This window comes from Ahaetulla prasina, chromosome 8 (genome assembly GCF_028640845.1).
Source record: "Ahaetulla prasina isolate Xishuangbanna chromosome 8, ASM2864084v1, whole genome shotgun sequence".
Lineage (NCBI taxonomy): Eukaryota > Metazoa > Chordata > Lepidosauria > Squamata > Colubridae > Ahaetulla > Ahaetulla prasina.
The window spans coordinates 32,679,426-32,696,373 of NC_080546.1; the positions used below are offsets into that span (position 1 = coordinate 32,679,426).

Genomic DNA, 16,948 nt, shown 5'->3' on the forward strand with positions numbered 1-16,948 from the left:
ATTAGATTTTATTGATATACTTACACTCTTAACTACATATTTTACACCTATAATTTATACAAACATCTACATTGTAAGATGATACTGTTTGTAAACGATATGGAGTCAATGATATAACCATGTTTGTGCCTGACACCAAATGACCTAGCTTACCACAGACCGAAACAAGCTATGCACAGAAGATATTTTTAAAAAATCGTAACTATTAAATGAATGCAAGATGTATTAAAATTAACTGTGATTTATCAGATAGACCTATTTCATTCAATGTCAGACTTTTATTAACACAGCAACGCACACCCAATCATATGTATATATAATTTCCAAATTTAAAGAAGTATTTGTGAAATTGTAGCCATTCTTACCAGCTAATGTCAGAAGCAAGTTTCTGAAGAGACTCTTAACTTGTTCCAGCAGGACTTTTCTAATATGCATAATCCAACTCCTGTGAAGATGAAACTGATTTAGCCAAACATCTAATTTACGTGTTTGGCAATAGAGGCTCATTTACCTCCTCCTGTGGTGTTTTCACGACAAACCTGGCATGCAACAGGTACTCCATCCTAAAAACAATTTCAGGCAGCATAAAATGTGGGGGGGGGAGGCAGAGAAGCTACTATCATCAGTAAGGAACAAAGCAAGAAAGTGAAGTAAACAAATCTCAATTTTTCCATAGAGGCATAAAATCTGGGCAGAGATCAAAGGAAAGCAGAGGTAATTAACTTTATGAAAAGTAGATCAAGGTAGTATAGTATGATCTGGACACTAAAAAAAATCATTTTCGCTGGTGTTTGAGTAGTTTTTACAAGAATTATAATGCTGTACCTAAATTGTACTATACTTAGCATTTTTCTGATGTCCTAGTTACTTCATAAGTGCTCTCTATGTTAATTTTTATAATATCTCCTGAAAGTATAGTACATTCATCTATAACTATCATATTATCCCCATTTAAGATAAATTAGACAACTATATTATTTTAAAAAAGGAAACAACTAAATTCAATTTACACCAATAATATTCACTCTATTAGTCCATCACTTTATAGTTTTGCAAGCCATTGTTTATTTTATAATGTCCATTCACCGCATCATGTATTGTCGTTTCTTCTTTAAACCTCTCATTTCTCCTTTTTTTTGAAGAACTTATCAACTCACTTCAACCACAACTTTCTTGTTGATCTTTCTTTTCCTTTTTGTTCTTGCTTTATAGTTTGCATCCGTAATTAGCATTTGATATTGTTGGGTGCAAAACACTTAAGATACTAACAAACTACTTGGTGAGAGTAGGTAAAGGAAATGAAAAAAACCCTAAGAAATCTTTAACAAGCTTTCACCCTGTTGCCATCTTGAATCATCCCCAATTCTTTTTCTTCCATTTTTTCACCTATTTCTTAACTCACTCATTCTTCCGTCATGTATTTGTTTCATTATTTAATCCCTTCATTCCAAATTCTCAAATCATCTTGACATACTTCTTTCATATTAATTTGTATTGACATTCATTCACTATCCAGTCATTGGATAGTGAATGAATGTATACTCACATCTGTTGGCACAGAATTCAACTCATTTTGATGTTTCTCTTGCCATATTTAATTCCTGCTTCCATGGGCAGAAACCTGTTGTCATACACCATAATTTTTACTTCTTTGACAATATTCATTCCTTTCAATAGATATTTTCTACCAGAAATTGCCTATTTTAAATCTTATATATTGCATTTGAGGAGTTTTGGAAGATAACCCAATGCCAAAAGCGAGAATTTTTTTTTCTTTTTATATCTAGGTGTATTTTTCCAATTTATTGATCTTCCCATGTGTATCATATGCGCCATGGTGGCATAGTGGTTAGAATGCTGTACTGCAGGCTACTTCTGCTGATTGCTGGCTGCCAGCAGTTCAGCAGTTCAATTCTCACTGCCTCAAGGTTGACTCAGACTTCCATCCTTGCGAGGTTGGTAAAATGAGGACCCAGATTGTTGGGGGCAATAAGCTGGCTCTGTAAACTGCTTAGAGAGGGCTGTAATGCACCATGAAGCAGTATATAGGTCTAAGTGCTATTACTATTGCTGTTATGTTTTCTTCAAAGAGCTCACAGCTTAGCTTTCCAAATAAAAATCTTACTTTATGTTAGACTTATTAGGTTATTTTATTTCATTTTTTTTAATGTCAGGTTTTGGAAGCAGACTGGACTCAAAACATTTAATCATAAAAGCAACACTCCCTAAATTCCAGCTTGTAAAATGTATTTAAACAATGATTAATACCAATGCAAGAATTCTGGTGAGCAATCTACCTTCAAATGAAAGACCTATAGACAATAGGTATGCAAAATAGTGAGGAGGTTTTACTTCTTTTTTGCATGCTTTCTACGTAAAGGGGGGAAAATGTGACTCTTGTGAAAGGGGGCAACTTCACATGCTGCTTGTTTTAATAACATCTATTCAAATTTATATGAATCTGAGAACTGGCTTTTAAAAAAACATCATGCTGCCGTTAGCTGTACTACTTTCTAGATGACTCATAAAACCATTAAAACAGTAAGATCAAGCATCACATTTGCAGCACGACAGATCAAACAATAACACTGCCTGGGAGATAAAAGTAAATCCAACTGATTTTCTTAAGAAGTGAAAAAATAAAAACAATCCTGTTTAGTGTGAAAAATCCCCTGACGATCACACCAGGTGAGCTTCCCTGTAGACAAGCATTCTGAATTCATGCTGTGCTGGAAACAGTTTTGCTAGAGGCAGCCAGGAGGAGCATCAGAAGACGATCTTTGCAGGTAAGCCAAGTTCACATGGGAGAAGGCAGTCCTTCAAGTGCTCTATCCAAAGCTGTTTAAGAATTTAAAGCACTTTAATTTGATTCATGAACAGTCTGCGAAGCTATTTTAAACCAAAATTTTTCAGACCATGTCAGCAATCTAGCTGCTGCATTTTGTATTGACTAAGTGCATACCTGACTGACTGCATTTTTTATTAGTTATCAAAGACAATCCATTGCACAATACCTGGCTTCCCACATCGCACTAAGCTATAATGTGATTTATGCAGTTTTTGCTTGATGTATTGTGTAAATGCGCCTGCTCTGTTTATAAACAACAATTTATGGCTTAGAAAGTTCTATAAGCCCAGCCAATTGTGGTTTATTTGTTAAGTTGTGGTTAAGTAAGCAGGTCATAGCACAATGCAAAAAGTCAATTTTCATGCATGCTGTCAGATTTGCTGTAATACGGGGTGCTTGCCCATATTTGAAAAGATTATGGAATATATATACACTTCAGGATCGTTTGTAAAATGCCATACAGTGCCTTGGAGTTAAATTCCAAATTATGATTTGGCATTCATTCAACTGTGCCCTTTCTTCTTTTCTTTCCATAATCTTATTCCTTTTCTTTCACAACAAACCAAAACTTGCAGTTTTATTTAAATTGCAAACCATAATGACAGAATTCTGGAACAAAGAATCACTAAAACACTTCAAAAGAAGGATATGTAGGAGGTTACAAAGAAAGGAACAAGCTTGACACTGCTTAGTATAAATAATCCTAAATCTTGCATAAATTTGACTGTTTATCTGTCCTGGCAGAATAAAATCCTGCTCCCTCAAAAAAAAGAACTTCACAAAAACAGAACTGAAAGAACAGTGTTTTTTTTAAATCAAAAGATCTTGGAATTTATGTTTTAAAAAATATAGAGGTTACTTTCCAGTGAAATTATAGAGATCCACAGACAACTATAAGGTTGGTTTGTGATGATATAGGATTTATATACCGTTATGTTGGCTGCAACTTCAATATCCAAGTGCAAGAAGGAAGAGAGAACATATCTCATTTGAAGCCCCATGGGCATATTCCCCTTTCAGTAGCTGATGTACAATAACACTGATTAACCCTTTATTATGCCAACATTATTTCTTCACTTCAGTAATGATTTTGTTCAAAGCCTAGCCTGTGGGCTTTATTACGGCTGAAGCTAATGAAAACTGATGTTGCTAAATTGGACCTACATAAACCAGAATTTGTTCATCAGTTTAATATATTACTGTACTTAGATTATTTGGAGGAGGGGATGAAAAGCGAACCAAACTTCTATTCAAATTCCACATATCCTGTAATTTGTGTCAGTCTTACATTTATTTCAGCAATTTGTTAACTTAGTTGCCAAAGCAAGAAAAGAAGGATCGAAAACACAAATATAATTATATAAGAAACAGATAGAACAGCCCATGTTACAAAACAGTTTCTGAGCAGCCTACAAACCACTCTGCCCCAGAACCTGTCAAAAGAGTCAGCTCTTCATGGCCTTATGTTGAAACTTTTATGGTGAATTAACCTTATTGTATCAACCATTGCTCTTCATCTGAAAGACTAATGGAAATGAACTCCCAAGAAATCCAAAAACCTCCCAGTCTAGCTAGAGAAAACGCTATTTTTCACTAAAGCTCCCAAGGTTCTGGAGCAGAGGTGGGTTTCAACAGGTTCTGACCAGTTCCAGAAAACCAGTAGTGGAAATTTTGAGTAGTTCGGAGAACCAGTAGTAAAAATTCTGACTGGCCCCACCCCCAACTATTCTCTGCCTCCCGAGTCCCAGCTGATTGGGAGGAAATGGGGATTTTGCAGTAACATTCCTCTGAAGTGGGGTGCGAATGGAGATTTTACAGTAGCCTTCCTCTGCCATGCTCACCAAGCCACACCCACCAAGCCATGACATGCCCACCAAGCCACACCCACAGAACCAGTAGTAAAAAAATTTGAAACCCACCACTGTTCAGGAGGTCTTAATATCTATAAAAGGCCAGTTCTGAATCAAATCAGAAAGAGAAATAGATAATTCCATATCCAGGAATGTCTACCAAAGTATCTCCCAGTTGTAGCTGCTTTGACTTAGAGAGAAGCCTCAGACTAATCAATGGGACTGTTTTGAACAGACAAAAGTAGGCTTGCCCTAGTTTGAATTTATTTCTGCCACAACAGCGTCAGTACAATCATATATATTTTTCCCCTGCTTCTGTTGTATCCTTGGTCTCACTCCTCAATGTACTCAAGGAAGCAACTAGGAATTCTGAGGTACAAAATACACATTTTTATTAGTTAAATACAATCAAGAATTGCTTTACTCACATTGCAATCATGATTCCCTCCATTACATGGACAACAAATTAAGGCTGAGATATTTATAAATACTAATGATTATTTAACTAACAAATTGCTGATTAATTAGTTAAATGTGTGTGCTGTGCTCTGAAACTGTGAAGTGCTATGGAGGTGCTAAATATTTATACTGTATATAAGGGAATGTGTGATTAAACTGTGAAAGCTGAAACTGAAGGAGGAAGGGACTTGTGGTAGAACAAATGGTTAAGATCTTCTCATCGGATAGCCAGCTCTTTCAATTGCTCACTTGCAATTGTAATTATATTGCATGATTGGTTATGCAATAACCAGTTCTTAGTTGGTATAACAGGTGTAAATAAGGAGATGCAACCCCTAGTCAGTAACTGTCATTTTTCTGGACCGGACTGAAGTGGATGGACTTTCATATTAAAGGAAATTTTTTAAGTGACTTTGCCAAAGGCTCTCTAAATTACATGGACTTCATGGTGGCGCAGGTAGCACAGCTCCGGACATAGTCTTCGACATCTGATTTCATTTTTGGCCACCAGAATTGTCTTCTAGCCAAGTGGAGAGTCTTTAAAAATCCAAAGTGACCTCCTAGGCGAGAGTCATGGCTTCTCTGTAGTATAGGCAGCCGCATAGCGACGGGTACATAAATCTTGCACTCTGGTTGGAATCTGTGGGTTAAATCTTCAGCTGCTGCAGGGCATTAAACTACCTTTTAGTCTCTAGGGTGTTAGTGGAATTGTTTGGGCTCAATGTAACTTACAAACCAAAGGTTGTTCTATATTTTACCTTTCTGCACTAGCTTTTCTATGTGGTATCCACATAATCAGAATGATTATGTAGTTCATGGTGGACCAATATGTTTCCTCCCCACACCAATTCTATATATCCATGATGGCAAATCTATGGCACGCGTGCCACAGGTGGTACGCAGAGCCATATTTGTGGTGACACGAGCGTTGCTCTAGCTTAGCTCCAATGAGCATGTGCGTGCCGGCCAGCTGATTTTTGGGCCTTCCGAGCCCACTGGAAGTTGGGAAATGGGCCTCTGGGGGGTGGAGGAGGCAATTTTCGCTCTCTCAGGCTCCAAGAAAACCTCTGGAACCTCTGGTGGCCTACCACAGCCACCGATAACCTTTTTGCCATCACATGCCAAAAGCAGGGGGAGTGCAGCGGAGTTATGGGCATGCATGGGAAGGAGGGGTGGGGGGCATTGAATTATAGGTGTGGGCACGCGCATGCATGACTCCCTCGTCCTCCCCCGCTTTTGGCACACAACAGCAAAAAGGTTAGCCATAACTACTATATATAGAACAACTCGGTATTGAATTTTCAGCTATACAAGAGATTTCACCAGGGCATGTTTGTGGTTTGTGTTCTTTTTTCCAAAACAATAAATCATAGTATTTCAAGAAAGGAGATATAGTAAACCATACTCTGTGAAACTGTTCACACAGGGCCACAAACTGCCTTATCCTGTCTTGTCCCTGGTTTATCCCAATGTCCCATAAAATAGGAATAGGGAGAATATGGTGGTAGGGAGAATATATGGGAGAATATAGGGAGAATATATGGACATAGCAGGTATATTAGTGGTAACATAAGCGTTATACTTTAAGATAGTCAAGTCCAAAACAAGATTGATCAGAACAAAAATGACATTTAAAGTTAGATAAATACAATTAAATTTTACATTCATTAAATACAATTAATATTCTTTCCCATATGTTTAATAATGTCTTCTATCTATTGTATTAAATATGATAATAAGATAGCTTATTAAAGAGTTCTGCACCCTGCATCTAAGGTCTAACCCTCTTCATGGTTGGCGGTTGAGTTGCTTGATGGCCCCAATTCCCAAATCACCTATTTTATTAAATCCACTTTGTTTATTGTACGTTATACTTATCTCCATGTAAGCCCATGTTAAACTACAGCAGGTAGAGCAATACAACTCATAGCAGAATTATAACTCAGATTATATATAGTAATTGTGCATAAAAAGCTCCTATGAGTACATGTCCAAAAACATTCCACTATTTATTCCAAGATCCTTTAATTTAGTTAATAAACAATTTGGAACTTTTTACAGAAAAGGGCAATGAGGAAGAATATCCTAGTATATTTTGGTATTTGAAATGGTTAGAAGAATTTATATTCTTCATTCAAGAGGTAGTAAAACTAATACATTTAAATTAAATCCAGTCTTTTTATCATATCAGTATCTTCCTCAGAATCCCACTTACTTCAATGGAAAAAAGAATTACATGGATAATTATTTCAATTTAATAATGTTCTGCTACCAAACCTCTGAAGAATCTTCAGAAGGCTGTCCTAAGTTCATTTAGTGATGGCTAACCTTTTCCAGATCAAGTGCTCAAAGCGTGCATGTGAACCCCCAAAATGCAATGTGCATGCAGCCCCTGTGCATGCTCCCCACGCATGTGTGTGGCCCTTCCACATGTGCCCTGTCCTGCATGCCCCCCACCCCCTGCATGCACCCATCCCTGCATTTACCCCCCCCTCCCCACACATACACGTGAGGCCCTGCACGTACGCCCCCCCATCTGTGGCAGAGACCCAAAGACCAGATGGCCAGTGGGAGGCGCACACGCATGCACAGCAGAGCCAAGCTGGGGCAACAGCTCGTGTGCCCACAGAGAGGGCTCTGTGTGTCACTTCTGACAGTTGTGCCATAGATTTGCCACTACGGATTTAGGAGATACAAATCCAGTGATGTCATATGCTGTCATCTCACCAGCATTACTCTGATGGTTTTCTGCAAGAATGTTTATGTTGGCCACTTCGTGTGTCTGTACAAACAAAACCAACATATGATTCTCAGGTATCCGTACATACACAAAACAGATGTATTTCACTTTCCTCCAATCAGAATGTAGGTTGGTTTTGCCTATCTCCATAATGTATTTCCTGTCAGGCCTGGAAACCATACTAGGCCTTAGGGTTCCAGACTCTGCCACATTTTTCCCCTGAGGGGAAGAAGGGGGGTTGAGGGGTATGGTAACATTCTTCAAGCGGTCAAAGTCGGATGGTGTTCACATCTGCAGGAGGAGTGGCAGGAAGATATTCGAATGAACTGGGAGAACGTGGGACCATGTGACCAGCAAAGGGGTTAGGGGGGTGGGACTCTTGGGGTTTGTATAACTGGGAAAAGAATCCAGAAGTTCAGTTTTGGAATTTCACTCATCGTGTGCCAGTTTCCTTATGCTAGTAAAGAACTCTGAAAGACAATGGCTTCTGAGGTTTTTTTATGCAGAAGAGGTTTTTCTGGAACCTTGACAGTATTCCTTGACATTTCCTACAAATAAGTTTATAACACAAAACATTCTGTGCTAAAGCTAGATTTTTATTCTCAGATACAGAAGGCTTCAGCACAAATCAGCTCCTTCATTTTATTTTATTTATTTTATTTTGTCACAACAATATATGTAGATATCATACAAAAAGATTATATAGTAAATAAACCCATATATGGGTAAATATAAGGAGGTATAAGCATATATATAGGAAGAAGAAAAGAAAAACAATAGGACAGGAACAGTAGGCACATTTGTGCGCTTATGCACGCCCCTTATGGTCCTCTTAGGAATGGGGTGAGGTCAATAGTAGAAAGTTTTTGGATAAAACTTTTAGGATTATGGGAAGAGACCACAGAGTCAGGTAAAGTATTCCAAGCACTGATGATTCTGTTACAGAAGTCATATTTTCTGCAATCTAGATTAAAGCGGTTGACATTAAGTTTAAATCTATTAGTTGCTCTAGTATTATTTCAATTAAAGCTGAAGTAGTCTTTAACAGGAAGGACATTACAGTAGATGATTCTATGAGTTAAACTTAGGTCTTGTCGAAGGCGACGGAGTTCCAAGTTTTCTAAGCCTAGGATTTCAAGTCTGGTGGGATAGGGTATTTTATTGTTTTCAGAGGAATGGAGAACTCTTCTTGTAAAATATTTCTGGACAGTTCAATTGTATTGATGTCAGAGATGTGGTGAGGGTTCCAAACTGGTGAGCTGTATTCAGTAGCACTGCAACCCCATTTGGAGTATTACAATGATTGTTCCTGAATGCATTTTGATAAAGACTAACTCAAACTTGAAAGCATTCTATACAAACTTATTTTACCCCATTCAGAATCTGAGAGTTTTCAGAGTCTCCTTCAGGCTTTCCACAATAGCTCAAGAAGGGGGTGGGGATAGCTGAAATCATCCGTGTACTTACAACATTTCACTCAAAACAAGTGGATGACCTCTCCCAGAGGTTGCACACAGATGTTAAATTGGATGTGAATTGCATTTCCCACCCATATGTTACAATGGATTTAATCTTCCAGATCTGGTAAATACCTGAGGCAGCCTGCCTTAACTTTTATATGTGATATTTCAAGTTCTTTATTTCTCATTCAGTAGATTCCCAAGGTTTATGTAATTCAGATTCAATACAGATGGGGAAACTGATGCAGAGAGCTTGTTGTAATCTTATTTATCCTATCTGGTGTGTTTTAAATTCTGAAGAAAAATGTTAAGACATTCACTTCTTGATGCATGCACTGATATTATCTTGAAATTGTCATGCAAGGAGGGGACAGCATTCAATAGTATGTTCTAAGTGTGATATTTTTGGATATTTCAATTGAGCCTAGGAACTAAGGAACTAAGGAACTAAGGATACCATCTATTACAGTTTTTGAAATGACTGAAATATACAAGCATGTTACTTGTTGACATTCAGAAGTAATGTTTAAAATCTTTTTACCAAGTTATTTTTCCATTAAGCTTTTCTATAATAATAATAATAATAATAATAATAATAATAATAATAATAATAATAATAATAACAACAACAACAACAACAACAACAACAATAACAACAACAACTGCATAAACCAGTGCAGATGATTCCACTGGTACTCGGCACACTGGGAGCTGTGCCTAAAGACCCAGGCAAGCACTTAAAAGCAATTGGCGCTGACAAGATCACCATTGGTCAGCTACAGAAGGCCACCTTACTGGGATCTGCTTGCATAATTCGCCGATACATCCCACAGTCCTAAACGCTTGGGAAGTGTTCGACTAGTGATCTGTGATACGAAATCCAGCATAGTTATCTCGTTTGCTGTGTATACTGTCATTTTGTGTTAATAATAATAATAATAATAATAATAATAATAATAATAATAATAATAATAATAATAATAACAACAACAACAACAACAACAACAACAACAACAACAAACATTAACCCGGGGGGAATTAAAGACGATATCTACCAGTTCTCATTCCATGCCATTAGTGATGGTTGGGATTATTTGATATAAAAGGTCTTGCAATATTCTGAGCTTCTATAGTACACTTTAGAGAGGTTTTCTTCTCCCAATTTATTAACAAATTAAATATAATTAATACACTAGGGAGAGGTGAAGATGAATTTGTGCAAACTCCAAGAGACAGGGGAGGACAGGGGAGCCTGACCTGTGTGATTCATGGGATTACAAAGAGTTGGATGTGACTTAGCAACTGAACAACGAATTCTTGCCTCACTCGTTGAATATAGAATAAGGATTTGAGTTTAGAAGCATGTGTAATGTTGGTTTTGATGTTTATTATTGAAAATATGGGCAATTAACATTCTTTAGATGACAACATTTTAATGTGTAGAAAATTTCTTTGGCCAAAAAAATTAAAGAGGTGTTAAAAAGCTTTAATTTTTTCCTTAACGTTGCACAGATGTTTACCTCAAATTGTTCCTGTTGCTGCTTTTATTTATTTTTCAAAAGAAATATGTATATAATTTAAGATCTTGCCTTCATTTTAAGCTATTAATGGAGGCACAGATGGCTCAGTAGGGAGAAGGGCTTAAGTCTAGCTGGCACATCAGTCACACAACCTTTATCTGAAGATGATAGCTGTGGTGGCACAGTGGTTAGAATGCACTATTGGAAGCTACTTCTGCTGACTGCAGTTCGGCAGTTCAGTTCTCACCAGCTCAAAGTTGACTCAGACTTCCATCCTTCAGAAATGAAATGAAATGAAATGAAATGAAATTCTGAAACGGGTAAAATGAGGACCCAGATTTTACAGATTTGTCAGCAATATGCTGACTCTATAAACTGCTTAGAGAGGGCTGTAAAGCACTGTGAAGCAGTATATAAGTCTCAGTGCTATTGCTATAGTCAGAGATGGGCTTCAAAAATTTTACCAAGGGTTCTCTGTCCAGTTGCTGGGTGGGCATAGTCACAGTGGGCATAGCCTAGTCGGCCTCCTGCACTATGGCAGGGAGGCATTTTTGCCCTCCCCGGGCTCTGGAGCCTTTTTCTGAGCCTCCGGGAGGGCAAAAACAGCCTCCCCAGGCTTCAGAGGCCCACTGGAAGGCAGAAACAGGCTCGTTTCCAGCCTTCCTGAACTTCCGGTAGGCCCATTTTTCACCTTCCCCAAGCCTCCGCATGCACCCTGCACATCTGCATCCAAACGGGCTGCGTGGGGACTCCTGGGATGGGCGGGGTGGGGTGGGCAGGTCCAGCCAGAAGTGGGATTTGGGGGTTATCCAAACTGCACAGAATCTTAGCTAGAGGTTCTCCCGAACCCCTGCAAACCCCAGCAGCCCACCCTGGCTATAGTCTAGCTTTCGTTATAATACTTAGCCTTACCAGATATCTGAATAGGCAATGGAGAAAATGGATAATTGGAAAGGAAGATGAATAGGGAGAAAAGGAGAACACACTAATGGTTTAACTTTATTGACATATGTGATAAAAATTACAGCAAAAAATTACTACCCCCAACATGTAACATGTATATGTAATTATTTTTTCCAGCATCAAAAAAACTGATTTTCAATGACAGAAATACGTTAGAGCCCATTATAGGAGGCCAAGGTCTTGTCAATTTCAGGCAGCAGGACAAGGGGACTGGAAGGTAATAATAAGGTCACAAAGTGAAGCTTGTTAACATTTGTTAGTACTTACTAGGGAACCACTATACTGCACTGCAGAGAAAAGCTTGTCATATACTCAAAAAGCTGACAATATTTGATTTTTGATATTTGATTTTACAGATATGGCTGCCAGATGGAGGATCTGTTCTCTTTTTGTCAGACACCTGGTAACTGTAGCCACACTGTAATCTCCATATTGAATTATTCAATATACATTGTAGAACAGAATTCTGACATTGAAGAAGGAAATTCCTGTCAAATTCTTCTTCCTACTTTCCTATTAGCTTTAATGATTGCCTCCTTTTGAAAACCTCAAAACTTCTTGTGGTTGGCCTAAAAGGTTGAAATTATGGACCTAAAAATTTCAGAGTCCTTTACCATATTCCCAACTGGGTAAAAAGTTAAATTGATCTAAATTATTTTGTTTGCAACAAAAATAGCATTTTTAAAGAGGAAAAGAAAGAAAGAAGGAATAGACCAAGAATACTACATTTCCTCATCTATAAATACCACACACCCAAACTTCTTAGTTTGATTACACAGCTACATAAATATTGTTTTTTACATTACTTTTTAAAGTATTTGACAAATCTGACCTCATGTTAATATTTCTGTGGGCAAAGAGTATACTTTCATTCCTTTGTAATTTTCCTATATTTTTTTAATCACCCTTTACAAATAATTTTAGATTTTTAATCTGATGTCTTAGTATTGTTGTTGTTAGTTGCGAAGTCGAGTCCGACCCATCGCAACCCCATGGACAACGTTCCTCCAGGCCTTCCTGTCCTCTACCATCCTCTGGAGTCCATTTAAACTCATGCTTACTGCTTCAGTGACTCCATCCAGCCACCTCGTTCTCTGTCGTCCCCTTCTTCTTTTGCCCTCAATCTTTCCCAGCATTAGGCTCTTCTCCAGTGAGTCCTTCTTTCTCATTAGGTGGCCAAAGTATTTCAGTTTCATCTTCAGGATCTGGCCTTCTAAAGAGCAGTCAGGGTTGATCTCCTCTAGGACTTGCAGTCCAAGGGACTGATGGCCTTGCAGTCCAAGGGACTCACAGAAGACTTCTCCAGCACTATAGTTCAAATACCTTAATTCTTTGATGCTCAGCCTTTCTTATGGTCCAACGTTCACAGCCATATATTGCAACTGGGAAAACCATAGCCTTGACTATACGCATGTTTGTTGGCAGGGTAATGTCTCTGCTTTTTAGTACGCTGTCTAGATTTGCCATAGCTTTCCTCCCCAGGAGCAAGCGTCTTTTAATTTCTTGGCTGCAATCCCCATCTTGGAGTCCAGGAAAATAAAATCTGTCACTACCTCCATTTCTTCACCATCTATCTGCCAGGAATTGAGAGGGCCAGATGCCATGATTTTAGTTTTCTTAATGTTGAGTTTCAAGCCAACTTTTGCACTCTCCTCCTTCACCCGCATCAAGAGGCTCTTTAGTTCCTCTTCGCTTTCTGCCATTAGAGTGGTATCATCTGCATATCTGAGGTTGTTGATATTTCTTCCGGCAATCTTAATTCCAATTTTTGATTCATCTAGCCCCATCTTTCTCATGATGTGTTCTGCATATAAGTTAAATAGGCAGGGTGATAGAATACAGCCTTGCCGGACTCCTTTCCCAATTTTGAACCAATCAGTGGTTCTGTGTCCAATTCTCACTGTGGCTTCTTGACTCGCATACAGGTTTCTCAAGAGACAAATAAGATGGTCTGGTACTCCCATCTCTTTAAGAACTTGCCACAATTTGTTGTGATCCACACAATCAAAGGCTTTAGCATAGTCAGTGAAGCAGAAGTAGATATTTTTCTGGAACTCCCATGATCCAGCGTATGTTGGCAATTTGATCTCTAGTTCCTCTGCCTCTACAAAATCCTGCCTGTACTTCTGGTAGTTCTCGATCCACATACTGCTGGAGCCTAGCTTGTAGGATTTTAAGCATAACCTTACTAGCATGTGAGATGAGTGCAATGGTGCGATAGTTTGAACAGTCTTTGGCATTGCCTTTCTTTGGAATTGGAATGTAAACTGACCTTTTCCAATCCTGTGGCCATTGTTGAGTTTTCCAAATTTGCTGGCAAATTGGGTGTAGCACTTTTACTGCGTCGTCTTTTAAGATTTTGAATAGCTCAGCTGGAATACTGTCTCCTCCACTAGCTTTGTTGTTGCTCAGATTTCCTAAGGCCCATTTGACTTCACATTCTAGGATGTCTGGCTCAAGGTTAGTGAGCACCCCATCATGGTTATCAGGGATGTTAAGCTCATTCTTGTATAGTTCTTCTGTGTAATTTTGCCACCTCTTCTTAATCTCTTCTGCCTCTGTTAGGTCCCTGCCATTTTGGTCCTTTATCATGCTCATCTTTGAATGAAAAGTTCCTTTCATATCTTCAATTTTCTTGAATAGATCTCTGGTCCTTCCTATTCCATTGTTTTCTTCTATTTCTTTGCACTGTTCATTTAAGAATGCATTCTTATCTCTTCTAGCTATTCTCTGGAATTCTGCATTCAACTGGGTGTATCGTTCTCTTTCTCCCTTGCCTTTCGCTTCCCTTCTTTCCTCAGCTATTTGCAAAGCTTCCTCAGACAGCCATTTTGCTTTCTTGCATTTCTTTTCTTTTTTTTTCTTTTTTTTTTTTGGAATGATTTTAGTTGCTACCTCTTGTAAATGTTGCGAACCTCCGTCCATAGTTCATCAGGCACTCTGTCTATCAGATCTAATTCTTTAAATCTATTTGTCACCTCTACTGTATATTCATCAGGGATATGATTTAGTTCATACCTGAGTGGCCTGGTGCTTTTCCCTACTTTCTTTAGTTTAAGCCTAAATTTTGCAAGAAGAAGCTCATGATCTGAGCCACAGTCAGCTCCTGGTCTTGTTTTTACTGACTGTATAATATACACATTATTAGTATACACATCATCATTTTAGCCATTGTCTATCCAATGCAGGATGAAGGCCTCTTCTGCATGTTTCCAATCTAAATGGGTCCTGAGCTTTCTTTTGCCAATTGGGTGCGCAATACTTGCTTAATTATACATATATAATATGTATACACATATAATAATTTATATATAATTTTACAAAGGACATAACTAACACAAAGAAAGAAGGGAGGGAGGGAGGAGGGAGGAGGGAGGAGGGAGGAGGGAGGAGGGAGGAGGGAGGAGGAGGGAGGAGGGAGGAGGGAGGAAGGAAGGAAGGAAGGAAGGAAGGAGTTTATGGTTTCCCTTGCAGAAAATATAATTCCAGTTTCAAAATTGTTTCTTACCTTATATTTACAAAAGAACGGTCCCTTTTTTCTAGTCATCAAACTACAAATCATAAGTGCATTTTTTCCATTTTATAGAAAACATCTATAAGGGCTTTCCAGCTAAAAGCTAATCAAAATGATTAATTTAATCATTTCTGCAAATTCCATCATCTTCACCAACAATTCCTCCATTGGAGTAATGCCAAACTTTTCCATTTTTGAGCATACTGTACAGTCTTTTTCAAGGGCTTATTATTTCTTCATATAATTTAACCATCATTGTCTCAAACCATCTACATAATACAGGCATCAAATTCATACAGACGTATGAATTTGCTATGATACAGTTAATATTTTCTCTGATAGCGTTTATTAGGGATTCAGTTGAAAAACAAATAATGAGGAATGGATCATCTCTACATAAGCTAAAATTTATTCTTACGAGTGTTTTTACTGTTTAATCCACTTATTATTTGTAAATATTTCTAAATATTATTTCTAAACATTTACTTCTAAATTCTTATTGTCAACATTGATTGAATTAAGAAGTCATACAAAAAATATTGTGACTCATCAAATGCTTTACATTAATGCTGTTAAGCAGTGGTGGGTTTCAAATTTTTTACTACCAGTTCTGTGGGTGTGGCTTGGTGGGCATGGCATGGCTTGGTGGGCATGGCAGGGGAAGGATACTGTAAAATCTCCATTCCCACCCCACTCCAGGGGAAGGTTACTGCAAAATCCCCATTTCCTAACTAGGATTTAGGAGGCAGAGAATAGATGGGGGCAGGGCCAGTCAGAATTTTTACTACCGGTTCTCCAGAACTGGTCAGAACCTGCTGAAATCCATCTCTGCTGTTAAGCCCCCTGGAACATCATGCCCCCAAAAGCTAAAATCCATAACCACCCTTTTGGCCTTCTGAAAAGCCTTGAAGACATGGCTGTGCCAACCAACCTGAGGCCTCATTGCAGATGTGGTACTTTGAAAATGGCTAATGGAATAAATAACACCTCACCTTTTCCCTGTGCGCATCTCGCTCCCTTCCTCTCCATCTTGATTAGTTTTATTTTAACCAAATCTTACATTTATGATTCTTATTTATTGTTTTAATGATTCATAGTGTATTACTACTTCTGCCTGCAGTTCAGCAGTTTGATTCTCACTGGCTCAAGGTTGATTCACCTTTCCATCCTTCCGAGATGGGTAAAATGAGGACCCAGATTGTTGGAGGCAATATGCTGACTCTGTAAACTGCTTAGAGAAGGCTGTAAAACACTGTGAAACAGTATATAAGTCTAAGTGCTATTGCTATTTTATTGTCTGTAAGCTGGCTAGAGTCACCTCTGGCGAGATAGGCGGCATACAGAGTTAATAAATAAATAAATACATATATACATACATACATACATACATACATACATACATACATACATACTAGAATTACTTTTAATTCATAAATTGATTACAATTATTAATATTGCAACCTTATTAGTCGCTTGAATTTAATGGTATTTAGCCCTAGAAAACTATGCGTAGGAAGTCTATGTGTAGTCTTAGTGGGAAAGGCAGTCCTGTATGACAACAGCATGGAATGCCAAATAAGAAAAATCCAATGAT

At 38.1% G+C, this 16,948-nt stretch overlaps 1 protein-coding gene across 1 annotated transcript in view; it reads left to right on the plus strand.

Annotated features, from left to right (window-relative positions):
- Nucleotides 1-2,589: 2,589 nt before the first annotated feature.
- The window catches only part of GATB (glutamyl-tRNA amidotransferase subunit B), a 65,778-nt gene continuing 51,419 nt past the window's right edge, over nucleotides 2,590-16,948 (plus strand). Inside the window, exon 1 of the mRNA XM_058193167.1 lies at nucleotides 2,590-2,786. The gene's annotated coding sequence lies outside the window, so the exon portion shown is untranslated. The remainder of the gene's footprint in view (nucleotides 2,787-16,948) is intronic.